General features: G+C 47.1%; 1 long non-coding RNA gene across 1 annotated transcript; it reads right to left on the bottom strand.

The window, feature by feature from the left end:
* Positions 1–2,503: 2,503 nt before the first annotated feature.
* On the bottom strand, positions 2,504–4,044 carry LOC142290348 (uncharacterized). Its single transcript, XR_012750273.1, has 3 exons — positions 3,859–4,044; positions 2,869–2,943; positions 2,504–2,784 (listed from the first exon to the last, which is right to left on the bottom strand). It is a non-coding gene; the product is annotated as an uncharacterized LOC142290348 (long non-coding RNA).
* Between the last annotated feature and the right edge of the window lie 9,380 nt (positions 4,045–13,424).

The raw sequence follows: 13,424 nt of genomic DNA, 5'->3' as shown, positions 1-13,424 counted from the left end.
AAGGAAGTAAACATCTATCACAGGGGTCAGGAACCTTTTTGGCTAAGAGAGCCGTAAACGCCACATATTTTGAAATATAATTTCGCGAGAGCCGTACAATATGTTTAAAGGGCCATTGACAGATCAATCGCTCCAATGTTCACTTAGTACAGCAAGGAATGCTCCTCCCTGCTGTATAAAGCCACAACTGGACTGAAACAATGGTAATTAGCAGTAAAAAAATCAAATAAATAACTTACATTGTGAACTTGCGATGCATGACATCAGTCCAGCAGTCTGGCTTCTTCTTTTTCCTGCACATGACTGGAAGCTGGCATTCTTCCCACCTGATGTTGAGAGAATGCCAGCTTTGAGGCATTCGCAGAAGAAAGAAGCTGGAATATTGGACATGTCACACAACGCATTGTCAGTTATGTCAATTATCTATTTTATTATTTTACAGCGAATTATTGTTTAGGTCCAGCGGTGGCTTAGTGCAGCAGAGAGGAACACTCCTTTGTGTACTAAGTGACCGCTGGAGCAATTGTATCTGTCAGTGGCCCAGACACCCTGCTTCCCATACAGCCTGCACCCCCCATATCACACACACACACTGCTCCCCATACAGCCTGCACCCCCCAGATCTCACACACTACACCCCCATATGTCACATACCCTGCTTCCCATACAGCCTGCACCCCCCCATATCACACACACACACACTGCTCCCCATACAGCCTGCACCCCCCATATCCCACACACTACATCCCCATATGTCACATACCCTGCTTCCCATACAGCCTGCACCCCCCATATCACACACAATACACCCCCATATCTCACACACCCTGCTCACATATCTCACCCTGCCTGTACCCCAACTTACCCCTCTCAAACACTCTGCACCCCTTCACATGCTTCTGTCACAGTCTGCAGCCCTCATATGCCCCTCACCCTGCAGCCCCCCTCACCCTCATGTCCCCTCTTTTCTTATTACCAGTCATGTGTCCAAATCTCCTTCAGGATTCAGTATCTTGCTTTCTGCCCGGCATCCTGTGTCTCCTCCCACACAGTCACATGGGCGTGACATCATCGCAGGTCCTGCAGGATGGAGATTCCGTCTGCTGTGCAGGTCAGGAGCACTCCTGCAGCTCAGACATGGCTGGTGGCCTCTCCAGGTCAGGGGCCCCTCTACTGACACTGGGCTCCCCTGACTCACAGTTCGGCCACTACACAGCAGCACTACACATAGACGCAGAGCGGCTGCCGGGCCCCTATGTGTACTAGTGCCGCTGTGTAGTGGCCGGTCTGTGAGTCAGGGGAGCCCAGTGTCAGTAGAGGGGCATCTCACTTCTCGGTCCCCCGCTGATCCGGTCTCCTCGGCGCGTCGTCCATTGCTGTCGCTCGCTGACCTCTCAGCAGGCGCGCAGTGATGACGTCACCGCGCTCGCTGCAGAGCTGTCAGAAGAACGCCGACAGTCACAGCGGGGAGAATGATAAGAGAGCGCGCCGCTCACTCTCTCATCATTGCTCTCAATTGTATCGGCACCTGCGATGCCGATGCAATTGAAAGCTCGATCCTCGGCGGGGGGCGGTGACAGCGCGGCCACCGGGCCCCCCTGAGTAGCCGGGTGCTGGCGCCGGCCCTGATCCTTCCCATAGACAGGTAGGAGCCCTGTCTGCGAGCCAGATACGGCCATCAAAAGAGCCATATCTGGCTCGCGAGCCATAGGTTCCCGACCCCTGATCTATCATCACTCACAATCATTATATTACATGTATGCATCTGTATACATGCACCAACCCATCTGCATCCCGCCTTTGGCCTGTTAGTAAGCAGCGGTGGCCGGACCCATGCTCGTACTTATTACTGTCGAGTGAGTTGTTGGTAAGGGCACCCGTGGGTTGTGGTGACTGATGGTGAGACGGTTAGGGGAGGTGTAGTCCCAGGTGTATGGGAAAAATGGCTGGGGAAGGTGACGTGCCAAGTTGGACCGGCGGTAAATGGTGTACTCACAGTTCACAAGAATTACACACAGAGTCCCGTGTAGCAAACAGGGGTCCCTCCCTCTTGCACTCAGTGTTTGTGTATTTAACTGGTACATACATACATACACACAGCCACATATATCCATAGGCGACATCCAACGATGCTGCCGACACATGTCTGGCTCCTGGGGGAAATCCTCCGATCTTGTCTTCTTCCCGTAGTATGATCCATTGTGCAGAAGCGCAGGTGAAGTTGCGAAGTACAGTAAGCTGAAATACCTTCCTGACGTCACCACGTTAAGTGACCGCACGTGCGTCACTGGTCCTTCCACTCCCTGTACCTATCCGGCGTGAATGCCCACTGGATGATTGCATGGTGATCGGAGGCTTCCCCAGGACACGGACATGGATTGGCAGCATTAGGGTTTTGGTGGACATGGTGAGTATGCAAAACTTCAAACACATCTATTCCTCCAAGCAAAATGTAGTCCTACTGTAACTATTCATGGAGACCACAAAAATGAGGTATGAAAAACTTTTTATTGTCAGTGTTGTCATGGCAACGCCCACAAACACTGATGGGCAATAATCACACAAATATACATAAAAAACAATATTTTAAACAAACAAACAAAACTTATCGGCCGCCCTGTTGTTGGGATGCCACATATTTGGCCAGCTGCACTCCGTGCTGCGTAACTGCTGTGGCCAGTGTGCGCTGTGCCGCTGCCAGTGTGCGTTGTGCTGCTGCCACAGTGCGCTGTGTCGCCAGAATCCTCGTGTGTGAGGCCTGAAGGTCTTCTAATGTTGGTATTTCTATGGAGGGAATGGTACAACTTAAAAAGGCAAATTATATGTAGATATATCATTTAGAGGTACATGTTTGTTGTTTAAACTTACGGTTTGGGTGTTCCTCCTCGTCCGGTAAAGACGGGCTGAGGTTCCACCCGAATCCTCTGGCATCACCTTCAGCGGCTAGGGTGAGACAAAACACTTCATAGTACATCACAGCTGGAGAGACTGCTTTATACATGGAGGACTGGAGAGGCTGGCTGCATAATTATACATGGAGGACTATGGAGGTGTATTCTAATATATGATTGGTTATGTGGGACCCTTTAGACTCTTTGTAAAGGAGGCTTTACACGCTATGACATCGCTAATGCGAACTCGTTGGAGTCACGGGATTGGTGACACACATCCGGCCGCATTAGCTGTGCCGTTGCATGTGACACCTATGAGCGATTTGGCATCGTTGCAAAAACATGCCAAAATGCTCATCGCTGACATGGGGTTCCATTCTCAAATGTCGTAACTGCAGCAGTAACGAAGTTGTTCCTCGTTCCTCCGACAGCACACATCGTTCCGTGTGACAACGCAGGGACGAGGAACCTCTCCTTACCTGCCTCCCGGACGATAAGGAAAAAGGTGGGCGGGATGTTACGTCACGCTCATCTCCGCCCCTCCGCTTCGATTGGGCGGCGGTTCATTGACGCGGCTGTGACGTCCCTGTGACACTGAACGAAGCGCCCCCTTAGAAAGGAGTCGGTTCGCTGGTCACAGCGACGTCGCCGGGCAGATAAGTATGTGTGACATGTCTGGGCGATGCTATGCGGCACGGGCAGCGATTTGCCCGTGTCGCACAACAGATAGGGGCGGGTACCCACACTAGCGATATCGATACCGATATCGCTGCGTGTAAAGCGGCCTTAAGGCTGATAGAGAAATATAGATAGATATTATATAGATAGATATTATATAGATAGAGAAATATAGATAGATAGAGGTATTTCAGATAATGGTAAATCTGGGAGCTGTGGGTAAGATAGCTCTATCCTGTCAAAGTTATATTGCCCTAGTTTTAACTTAAAAAATTACTGTAAGGCAAACCTGCTCCGATGACATGAAGTGAGGAGGGAGAGACTGAAGGTGGCTCCGGCTGGTGCTCCGCCTCTGCTGGTGGATCCTGCTGTGGCTCCTGGTGTGGTGTAGGCTCCAGCTGTGGCTCCAGGTCTGGTGGAGGCTCCAGCTGCGGTTCCGGGTCTGGAGGTGGGTCCTGCTGGGGCTGCGGCTCTGGATAAAATTATACCTTGTAATATTTGCACGTGGGGGTAACTCACAAGAAGTACTCTTGTGGTACTACTCATGTGCTGTGTGTCATGTGGGTGTAATTACTCATGTGGTACTACTCATGTTAAAGAGCCACCATATAATGGGCTAACCAATGTTAACACTAGTGCTGAGCGTACACGGACTGTTATGCTATGTGCGCACGTTGCGTACAGTCACTGCCTAAAATTCCGCAGCGATCAGAAGAGCACATGTGCGCTTTAAATCGCTGCATAAATGTCCGTGGTGAAAGCCGATTCCATGCGCTCTGCCTGCAGCTCCTCCCATAGACAGAGCAGGAGCTGCCGGCAAAGCGCAGGAAAGAAGTGACACGTCACATGTCATGTAACTGCATGTATTTACGCAACGTGCGCACATAGCCTTAACGTCCACATACGCAATGTTTATGCGCTATCCCGGACCCCATTGACTTATATGGCCACTGGATTACGGCGCAGATCGGACTCTTTTATAAATATGTCAGTGATCCGCCAGCCCCAAGATTATTGGACATTCAAACAACTTTCGTTAACACCACTCACCAGGTTGGAGCTGGCTCTGAGAACGGATGATGGCAAGGCGGTTGCTAGACCTGTAACGCAGATCTGATAGCTTCTTCCTTATTTGTGTAGTTGAACGCTGCACCCCAAATTTTCTCAAAAGGCCCCGACTAATCCTCCTCAGCACTGCCTTCTTGTGGAGCACAGGATGGACATGGTGTTCAACACAATCATAATCTCTGCTGTCCACCATTTTAATTAGATATGTGACTTCTGCCTCTCCCCAAGCTGATGACCGACTTCTGGCTGCCATATTTCAGTAGGCCACAACAACACCATTAGACCCGCCCAACTAAAATCAGCGCCATCCAATAGAATTCTAACGTCGACGCAAAGGACTTGCGAGACGCAATTGCGATCAAGAAGTCCTAACCGGGGACGCAGCTGCGTTCGGTACGTGACCTGAAATCAGCGATTATGGCTACTTTCATGTATTTTTACCACGATATAATAATGTCTGTGTTGTCCATTCTGAATTGTCGGCCATTCTGAATTGTCATTCTCTATAGTGGCCACTGATGCGTTGTCATTCTCTGATTGGTGGCCACTGATGCGCTGTGATTGGACGACTGATGCGCTGTGATTGGATGACACTGTCTCTATATAAAAGGGAGCGAATTAGCGATTCCAAATGCATTCATCTGGATTTACCTCTGCGTTCCCATCTGAGTCGCAAGTCTGTACTTTGTGGATCTAAACCATCTACTTATTTTGCAAGGTATGTTTGCGATCTCAAATTGAGATCGTAGTTGCGTTCTTGTATTAATTATATTACTTTTTAAATATTTAATAGTATGATATATTATATATTTGTTGATATTAATTCTATGCAATCATGATTGTGTTCTGCATTGTGCTACGGCTTTTTAGGCTTGCAAGCAAATGGAGGGAGGCCTAGGTTTTGTTGATTGCCATATTCTTCCAATGCTTGGGCATTTCTAATGTGGTTTATGATTTTTCAAATATGCTTTGCCAAGGGCAACCATTGTGTAGTGCCATGCCTTTCAATGCTAGGGCTTTTCTATTGTGGTTTGTGATTTTTCAAAACTGTAACATGTATTCTTTTGGTAACACTGTTCACTTTTCTGTTTTTAGATGTCTTCTAATAGCCAAGACTTTATTAGAGACTTGATAGAGATGTATCGTTCCATGCCCTGTTTATGGAAAATAAAGTCAGCAGATTACAGTAACAGATATAAAAAAGGGACGCCTATCTCAAACTGGTCGACCTGGTAAAGAAATATAACCCAACAGAAACCGTGGATGAGACAGTTGTTAAAAAGAAAATACAGGCCCTCCGCACTGTCTTTAAAAGAGAATTAAATAAGGTGGAGAACTCATCCAAGTCAGGTGCCGGAACTGAGGAACTATATGTTCCAAAGCTCTGGTATTTTGACTTGATGAGCTTCACTAGAGATCAAGAGCTTCCTCGTCCACTGGAATCAATGATAGCGGTGGAGGAGGAAGAAGAGGCTGAGGTCCGATCACACTCTCCTGTCCGTGATGTAAGTACTTTTTTTTTTATTACCTTTAATTACCATTTAAACTTTGTATTTTGCATACTGTTGAATGACATTTCTTATCCTGTATTAGTTCCCTCACGTGTACCCATGTGCCTGCTGGTTGAGATATCCAATTCAAAAACACAATACTGTATTTGGGTGTTGCTGTAAGTTTTAAAATTATTTTCTGGGTTTGCTTTAATATAATATTTGTCTTCTTCATGCAGGACCACTTTCAAGCTGCGGACACACCAACAGGTGCGAATGATGCTATCACCATCACCCAACATGTTGAATCTGCCGAAGAACAACACAGTCAAGCTGTGCGACAATGCGCATCCCGTAAAAGAAAATCCACCACTTCGTCTTTCAGCTCTAATTCGGCCAAACTTATCGATTTGGCCAACACTATTTTAAATCAAGGAAAAAATAACGCCAAGTGTGGTTTTACACAATTAGCTGATGAACGACTACAGCAGCTCGACCCAATCCAAAGAAGGCATGCCAAAAGAGTAATGTTAGAGGCTCTAAATCAAGCAGCAGAGGGGAAACTGACAGACAAATCAACCGTGTTAGACCCGACTCAATTGTCATACCCTTCATGGAATGCCGCTCAAGAACATATACAAAGCACACCAAGGAGGCTTCACCCACATTATCCCATGGGTCAATCGCAATCGACCCAACATTTTCCAATACCTGGTGAACGATTTTCCTTTTCGGACTCTTATTATCAAGATTTGTAGTTTTTTGTGTTTTTTTTCAAATGGTTTAATATGTTGTGTTTGTTTGCTTGTTGCCTTACTTGTTTAATTTTAATAAACATGTTTTTTGATTTAAAAATTGTTGCTGCCTTTAATGCATACAGCTAGTAGCTGCCCTAATAAGGCTGGGTAATGTGCTGGGTTGAGGTCAGGTCAGTGAAGGGGTGGGATTCTGCTAGGGGAAGATATGGGTAGATTGACTGAAAAATTGGAAAGTTATGTGTGTTGAAAAAATGAGAGGGGGTTTATTTCAGAAAGATAGGCACTAGAAATACACACACATATGGCTTGAACACTGGCAAAAAGTATAACATTTCCAATAATGTCACTCTGATATGCATCATTATACTAACTATAGTCAGGGCAATGGACAATGCGCATGAGTAATACCACATTAGTAGTAACAGCATACAGTGCACACATGAGACATTGCACATGACTAGGACCACACGAGTAGTATCACCATACAGGCCACAGGGCCTACACACTACAAGATGCACAAAGCTGGCTCACAGGTCAAGCACAAGTGATACAAAAGTCCTGAGGAAGCAAGACCAGTACCATAACTGTTAACTTTCACGGTGGCCAGCACCCGTGAGTGGTTTACAGAGACTGTTAGTCAAAACCCGGCCAATAAGAATCTCAAATCAAGGGTTTAAAAATAAATACACATAAACACCTAGGGACCACATCTTTATTACTTCCTCTCACCTCTGAAACTATGCTGATCTTCTGTCTTCTTCATGCTGATGCTGCCCGTGCTGTCATAACACGTCAACGCTGCCTTAGTAACCTAACAAGCGGGTTACTATAGCAACGGCGATTAATGAACCAGGAAATCAGAAATTCAAATGAAGTTATCGTACCGGAGCCTGCTCTGATCCGGAGTCGCTGGGTGGTGGCTCGAGCGTCTACGGACCCAGGGGGCCCGGTGGTCCACTCCGATCTGAAAGGGGGCTGGCACTTTAAGGGACGTAAGTGTACAGCCAGAGTCATGTTTTTAACTTCGTGACACCACCCACGCCGCACCAGGACACACACACCAACTGCACATATACACACATAGCAGACACACATGGACACCCCGAGCACATACATACATAGCGCACACATAGCATAGCGGGGAGAAGGCCATATCTGGAGAATTGGTATTCGGAGTAGACAGGGTAGAAGGTGGCGAAGGCCCATCTGTGCAATAATCATGCTGGCTAATCAGCAGCTTGATATGTCACACCTGTGAGGTGGGTGGATTATCTTGACAAAGGAAAAGTGCTCACTAACATAGAGTTAAGCGGGCTTTACACGCTGCGACATCGCTAATGCGGAGTCGTTGGGGTCACGGAATTTGGGACGCATTAGCGATGCCGTTGCGTGTGACACCGATAAGCGATTTTGCATCGTTGCCAAAACGTGCAAAATCGCTAATCGGCGACACGGGGGTCCATTCTCAAAAATCGTTACTGCAGCAGTAACGAGGTTGTTCCTCGTTCCTGCGGCAGCACACATCGCTGCGTGTGACGCCGCAGGAACGAGGAAGCTCCCCGTACCTGCCTCCCGGCTGCTATGCGGAAGGAAGGAGGTGGGTGGGATGTTACGTCCCGCTCTTCTCCGCCCCTCTGCTGCTATTGGGCGGTGGTTCAGTGACGTTTCAGTGACGTCGCTGTGACGCTGCACGGACCGCCCCCTTAGAAAGGAGGCGGTTCGCCGGTCACAGCGACGTCGCCGGACAGGTAAGTATGTGTGACGGCTGTTGTGCGACACGGGCAGCGATTTGCCCGTGTCGCGCAACAGATGGGGGCGGGTACCCACACTAGCGATATCGGGACCGATATTGCAGTGTGTAAAGTAGCCTTTAGACAAATGTATGAGCAATATTTGAGAGAACAACACCTTTTGCATACATAGAAAAAGCCTTAAAATTTTGAGTTCAGCTCATTAAAAATGGAAGCAAAAACAGTGTTGCATTTATATTTTTGTTCAGTGTATCTATGTACTGTATCTACTGTATCTATCTAGCTAGCTAAAGATAGATAGATGAATATAGGACTCCAGGACACCAGGACACACACACCAACTGCACATATACACACATAGCAGACACACATGGATACACCGAGCACATACATACATAGCGCACACATAGCATAGCGGGGAGAAGGCCATATCTGGAGAATTGGTATTCGGAGTAGACAGGGTAGAAGGTGGCGATGGGGTAGAATGTGGAGATGGGGTTGCAGCAGGATATGGTGTAGGAGAAGGAGAGGGTGCCTCAGCAGGAGATGGTGCAGCAGGTGGAGGTGGGGTATCCCCAGGAGATGGCGTACCTGGAGAAGGTGGAGCAGGTTGCGGTGGTGGTACATAGGAGAAAACTTCTATTGAGCGGATAACTCCAGGCCTCCATGGCTTAAGCCTGCTGTACACCATACAATTCCACATATGATTTCGTACTGTACTGCGGTATGAGCTGTACTGAGGTATGCTGTCGTTCAATGTTCCCGGGGTGTCACACACTGCGATGTGTGCAGACTCGGGAACATTGATCAACCCGACGTTCAATTTTTAGCTTTTCAACGATGTGCAAGCGAGGAACGGTTTCACGTTTAATCGCAATCGCACATAGCTGTCACACCAAACAACAACACTAACGACGACGAATGTGCGTCACTTGTGACGTGACCCCGCAGACACATCGTTAGATTTGTTTGTGCGGGTAAGCCCCTTTTTCTGAAGTATGTTTTACAAACCTTTTCTCATGGGGTACCAGACACATGGTGACCCCTTGCCTCAAAGTATGCTGCATTCATTGAAAAAACAAGGCACAAAAAGCAATGCCCAATCAGCAAAATTCTTTGATTTAATTTAAATAGAAGATAGGCTTGTGCACAAGGCTTCTACTGTCACTCTGATATGCACTGAGATAACAAGGATAGCCAAGTCAATGGACAATACTACAAACGTGATTACACAGCATGTTTTTTGGCAAAGAGGGTGTTGATGAAATGCTAATATATGCAAAGCGAAAAAAATCCCATTATACCACAGGAGCATTGAATTAGCACCAAAGGTATCAGAAATGTACTTATAATCAAGTTTGCATATCAGACTGTTCCAAGGGTAATTAGCTCTTTTTTGCCACCTTCTCCCTCTGATATGCAAACTGTATTTCAAATGTGATTATTTTCTTTTGAATATATTAGCATTTGATCTACACTGTGCATTGCAATGAATAACTTACAGGCCTCCATGACCCTATTCCACCACAGCGGGACCATTAGTTCTCTAAATTGTTTTTTATTTGCTCACAGCAGCCTGGGCTCCTATACAGCATGTTACAATGATGTATATAACAGCTCTGTGATGTTGATGGCCACAACTTATTTTCAGCCCAAAAAAGTGGTGACAGGTTCCCTTTTAAGGAAACCATAAGTTTAACCATACAGTGGTACCTCGCTAATCGAGTAACCCACTTAACGAGAATTTCGCTTAACAAGCAAATCTTTCTGTAAATTTGTAACCCGCTTTACGAGAAATCTTTGCTGTACGAGCAAAATTCTCACCGCACACACTTCCGGTTCTGTACATCCACCACACTCTGACCCGCACTTGCAGTCCACACAAACACACACATGTACGCGCAAACACACACGGACGCACACACATACAGTATTAAGCTCACCTTACCTTCCGTTGCACCGCCGGCATCATGGTTCTTGTATTTCCCGGGTACATCGCGACGTCTTCACGGCGAACTACAAGACCCAGGAGGCATGCGACGGAACGGAAGGTAAGGTGAGCATATAATATGTGCATATGCATGCGTGTTTGTGTGAGTTTGTGTGTGTTTGTGTGTGTTTCTGTGTGGTTGTGCATGTGTGGAATGACAGAATAGGGGATCAGGATGGGACATTTTAGAAGTTGTGGAACGGATCGTCAGCATTGCAATGATTTCCTATGAGGAATCTTGCTTTGCTGAACGAGTACCTAGATTAACAAGCACAGTCCCAGAACGGATTGTTCTCGTTAAGCAAGGTTCCACTGTATAGTGTTCTTGAAAACGGGAAAAAACAAAAAAAACGAGTCGAAAATCTTTAAAATAAAGGGTGATACTACCATTTTTTTTGTTAGAGGGATATTATATTTACCATGTTCACTAAATGGTAAGGCTAGTTTCACACACTGCGTTTTTTTAACGCTGTGTTTTTGTGCGTTTTTTGCAGCAAAAACCACACTAAAACGCACCCGCGTCGAAAAAACCCGGCAAAAAACGCACGCATTTTGCTGCGTTTTGTTGCGTTTTTGCTCACTGCATCTTTACGCGTTTTTTATCAGTGAACAAAAAAAAGGTCTGATGTCATTTCCTTCTTCAATGTGTTCTTCATTCTCCAATAGTGTATGCAGAAGAGCAGACAGATGCAGAACTACAAGGCTCAGCATACTCCATCCAATAGTGTATGCAGAAGAGCAGACAGCAGATGCAGAACTACAAGGCTCAGCATGCTCCATCCAGGACTGTATGCTTCAGGGAGAGTCAGGGGGAGCAGACCTACAAGGCTCAGCATCCTCCATCCAATAGTGTATGCAGGAGAGCAGACAGCAGCTGTTGAACTACAAGGCTCAGCATCCTCCTTCCAGGACTGTATGCAGGATTTCTTTGCCGCCCACAAAAAAAAAAAAAATGACGTGGGCTTCGCACAATTTTTGAGTCCAGCCGGGTACAACTAGGCAGCTGGGGATTGGAATTCATAGTGCAGGTTGCCCATGCTTTCTGGGCACCCCCGCTGTGAATTGCAGTCCGCAGCCACCCCAGAAAATGGCGCTTTCATAGAAGCGCCATCTTCTGGCGCTGTATCCAACTCTTCCAGCTGCCCTGATGCCGGGTGGCTCGCTGGGTAATAATGGGGTTAGGGCTAGCTGTATAGCTGGCCCTAAGCCCGAAATTCATGGTGTCACGCCAATATTACACATGGCCACCATGAATTTCTATTAATGATAAAAAAAAAACACAAAACACACCGAAAAATATTTTTATTAGAAATAAAACACAACACAATTAGTGACTCCATCTTTATTTAAATAAAGAACCCCCCTCCGCAGTAATCCTGGGTCAAGTGTCCTGCGCTGTCCAATCCGGATCCAATAATATCATCTGATCGGTTTGCTGGAAGGCAAAGCGATCAGATGATGTGTCAGGTTCTAGGGGCTGAAGCACATCACACATCAGCTGATTGTATAAAAGCCGGTTATACAATCAGCTGATGCATCGGTGCAAAAAAAAAAATAAATACTCACTTATGTGCTGATTAGCGGCAGATCCTGGAGCGATGGGGAGGGAGTTACTGGCAGCTCCAGGAGCAATGGGGAGGGAGTTTGATCCCGTCCGATCGCTGCAGCAGCTGCCGGTAATCAGGGATGAAGTCTCCTGACGCATCCGCTGATAACCGGCTGGGCGCCGGCGTCTGACAGAGACTTACGATCATCTGATGCGTCAGGTGACTGCATCAGGTGATCCATCGCCAGGTCCTGCATCCTGCAGGCATATGTACCCGGGGAGACTGCCCACACCCGGAGCGGCGGTACCAGTAGGAGGATCTGGGAACGTGCATGGCACCAGGAGTCTGCAGACAGGTGAGTATAACTTTTTTTTTTCTACTGTTCACTTTTGTTTTCGCAGCCGCCTTCACCAACCGCCCAAACATGGCACCACACGGCAGCATACATGCACAGGACGGGAGGTGTAAGCGGCGGTGACGGTACCGAGAGGATTCACGCTTCTGCGTTTACTGACAGAAGGAATCCTCTTCCTGTACACGTCACTTTACTACCCACCTCCTGCGTTTATAGCTGCGTTTTTGGTCTTAGAAACGCACCAAAACGCAGCTATTTGCGTTTCTCGTTGCGTCTTTCAACATCCCATTGCACTCAATGGATGAAAAGCGCTGTGAAAAACGCGGGAATAATTGACATGCACCACAAAAACGCAGCTGAAAAAAAAAAGCTGTGTGCAGACAGCAAAAATGAAAACTCATAGACTTTGCTGGGGAAGCTCAGATGCTCATGAGATGCTCATGTTCTGCCTCACAAGAATAAGCTTTTTTAATCATCATTCTGATGAGATAATGCACCTCAACAGGCCCCCAGGGAGAACAGCGCCTCCTGGCCGCCATGTTCCCACCTCTACAGAACAGAAAATCAACACCGCCCATCAGACTTCAAAAACGACTGGAAAAACGTCATGACGTGTGTCGCAAGAGCGACCACAAACGGCATAAACCGCGTCGCAGCAGTGATCCCGCTAGCGGTTTGTATATAACAGCCCTGAGTACTCTACTGCGATCTGCAATCCAGAACCTTATCGCTGGAAGAAGAGAAAGTCACCGCCCAGTCATAACGTACTTACGATTACCAATAGGAGCGGAGGGGGCGCGGTGAAGGCAACGTAGATGCACGCCTATATGTTGTTAATCGTACAATGTGACAGGTCTCAGTGACCAACGATGAGTTGTTTATGGATCTCAGGATCG

This window comes from Anomaloglossus baeobatrachus, chromosome 2 (genome assembly GCF_048569485.1).
Source record: "Anomaloglossus baeobatrachus isolate aAnoBae1 chromosome 2, aAnoBae1.hap1, whole genome shotgun sequence".
Classification (NCBI taxonomy): Eukaryota; Metazoa; Chordata; class Amphibia; order Anura; family Aromobatidae; genus Anomaloglossus; species Anomaloglossus baeobatrachus.
Note: the sequence above shows the minus strand (reverse complement) of the source record. Positions and strands in the feature narration are given on the sequence as shown.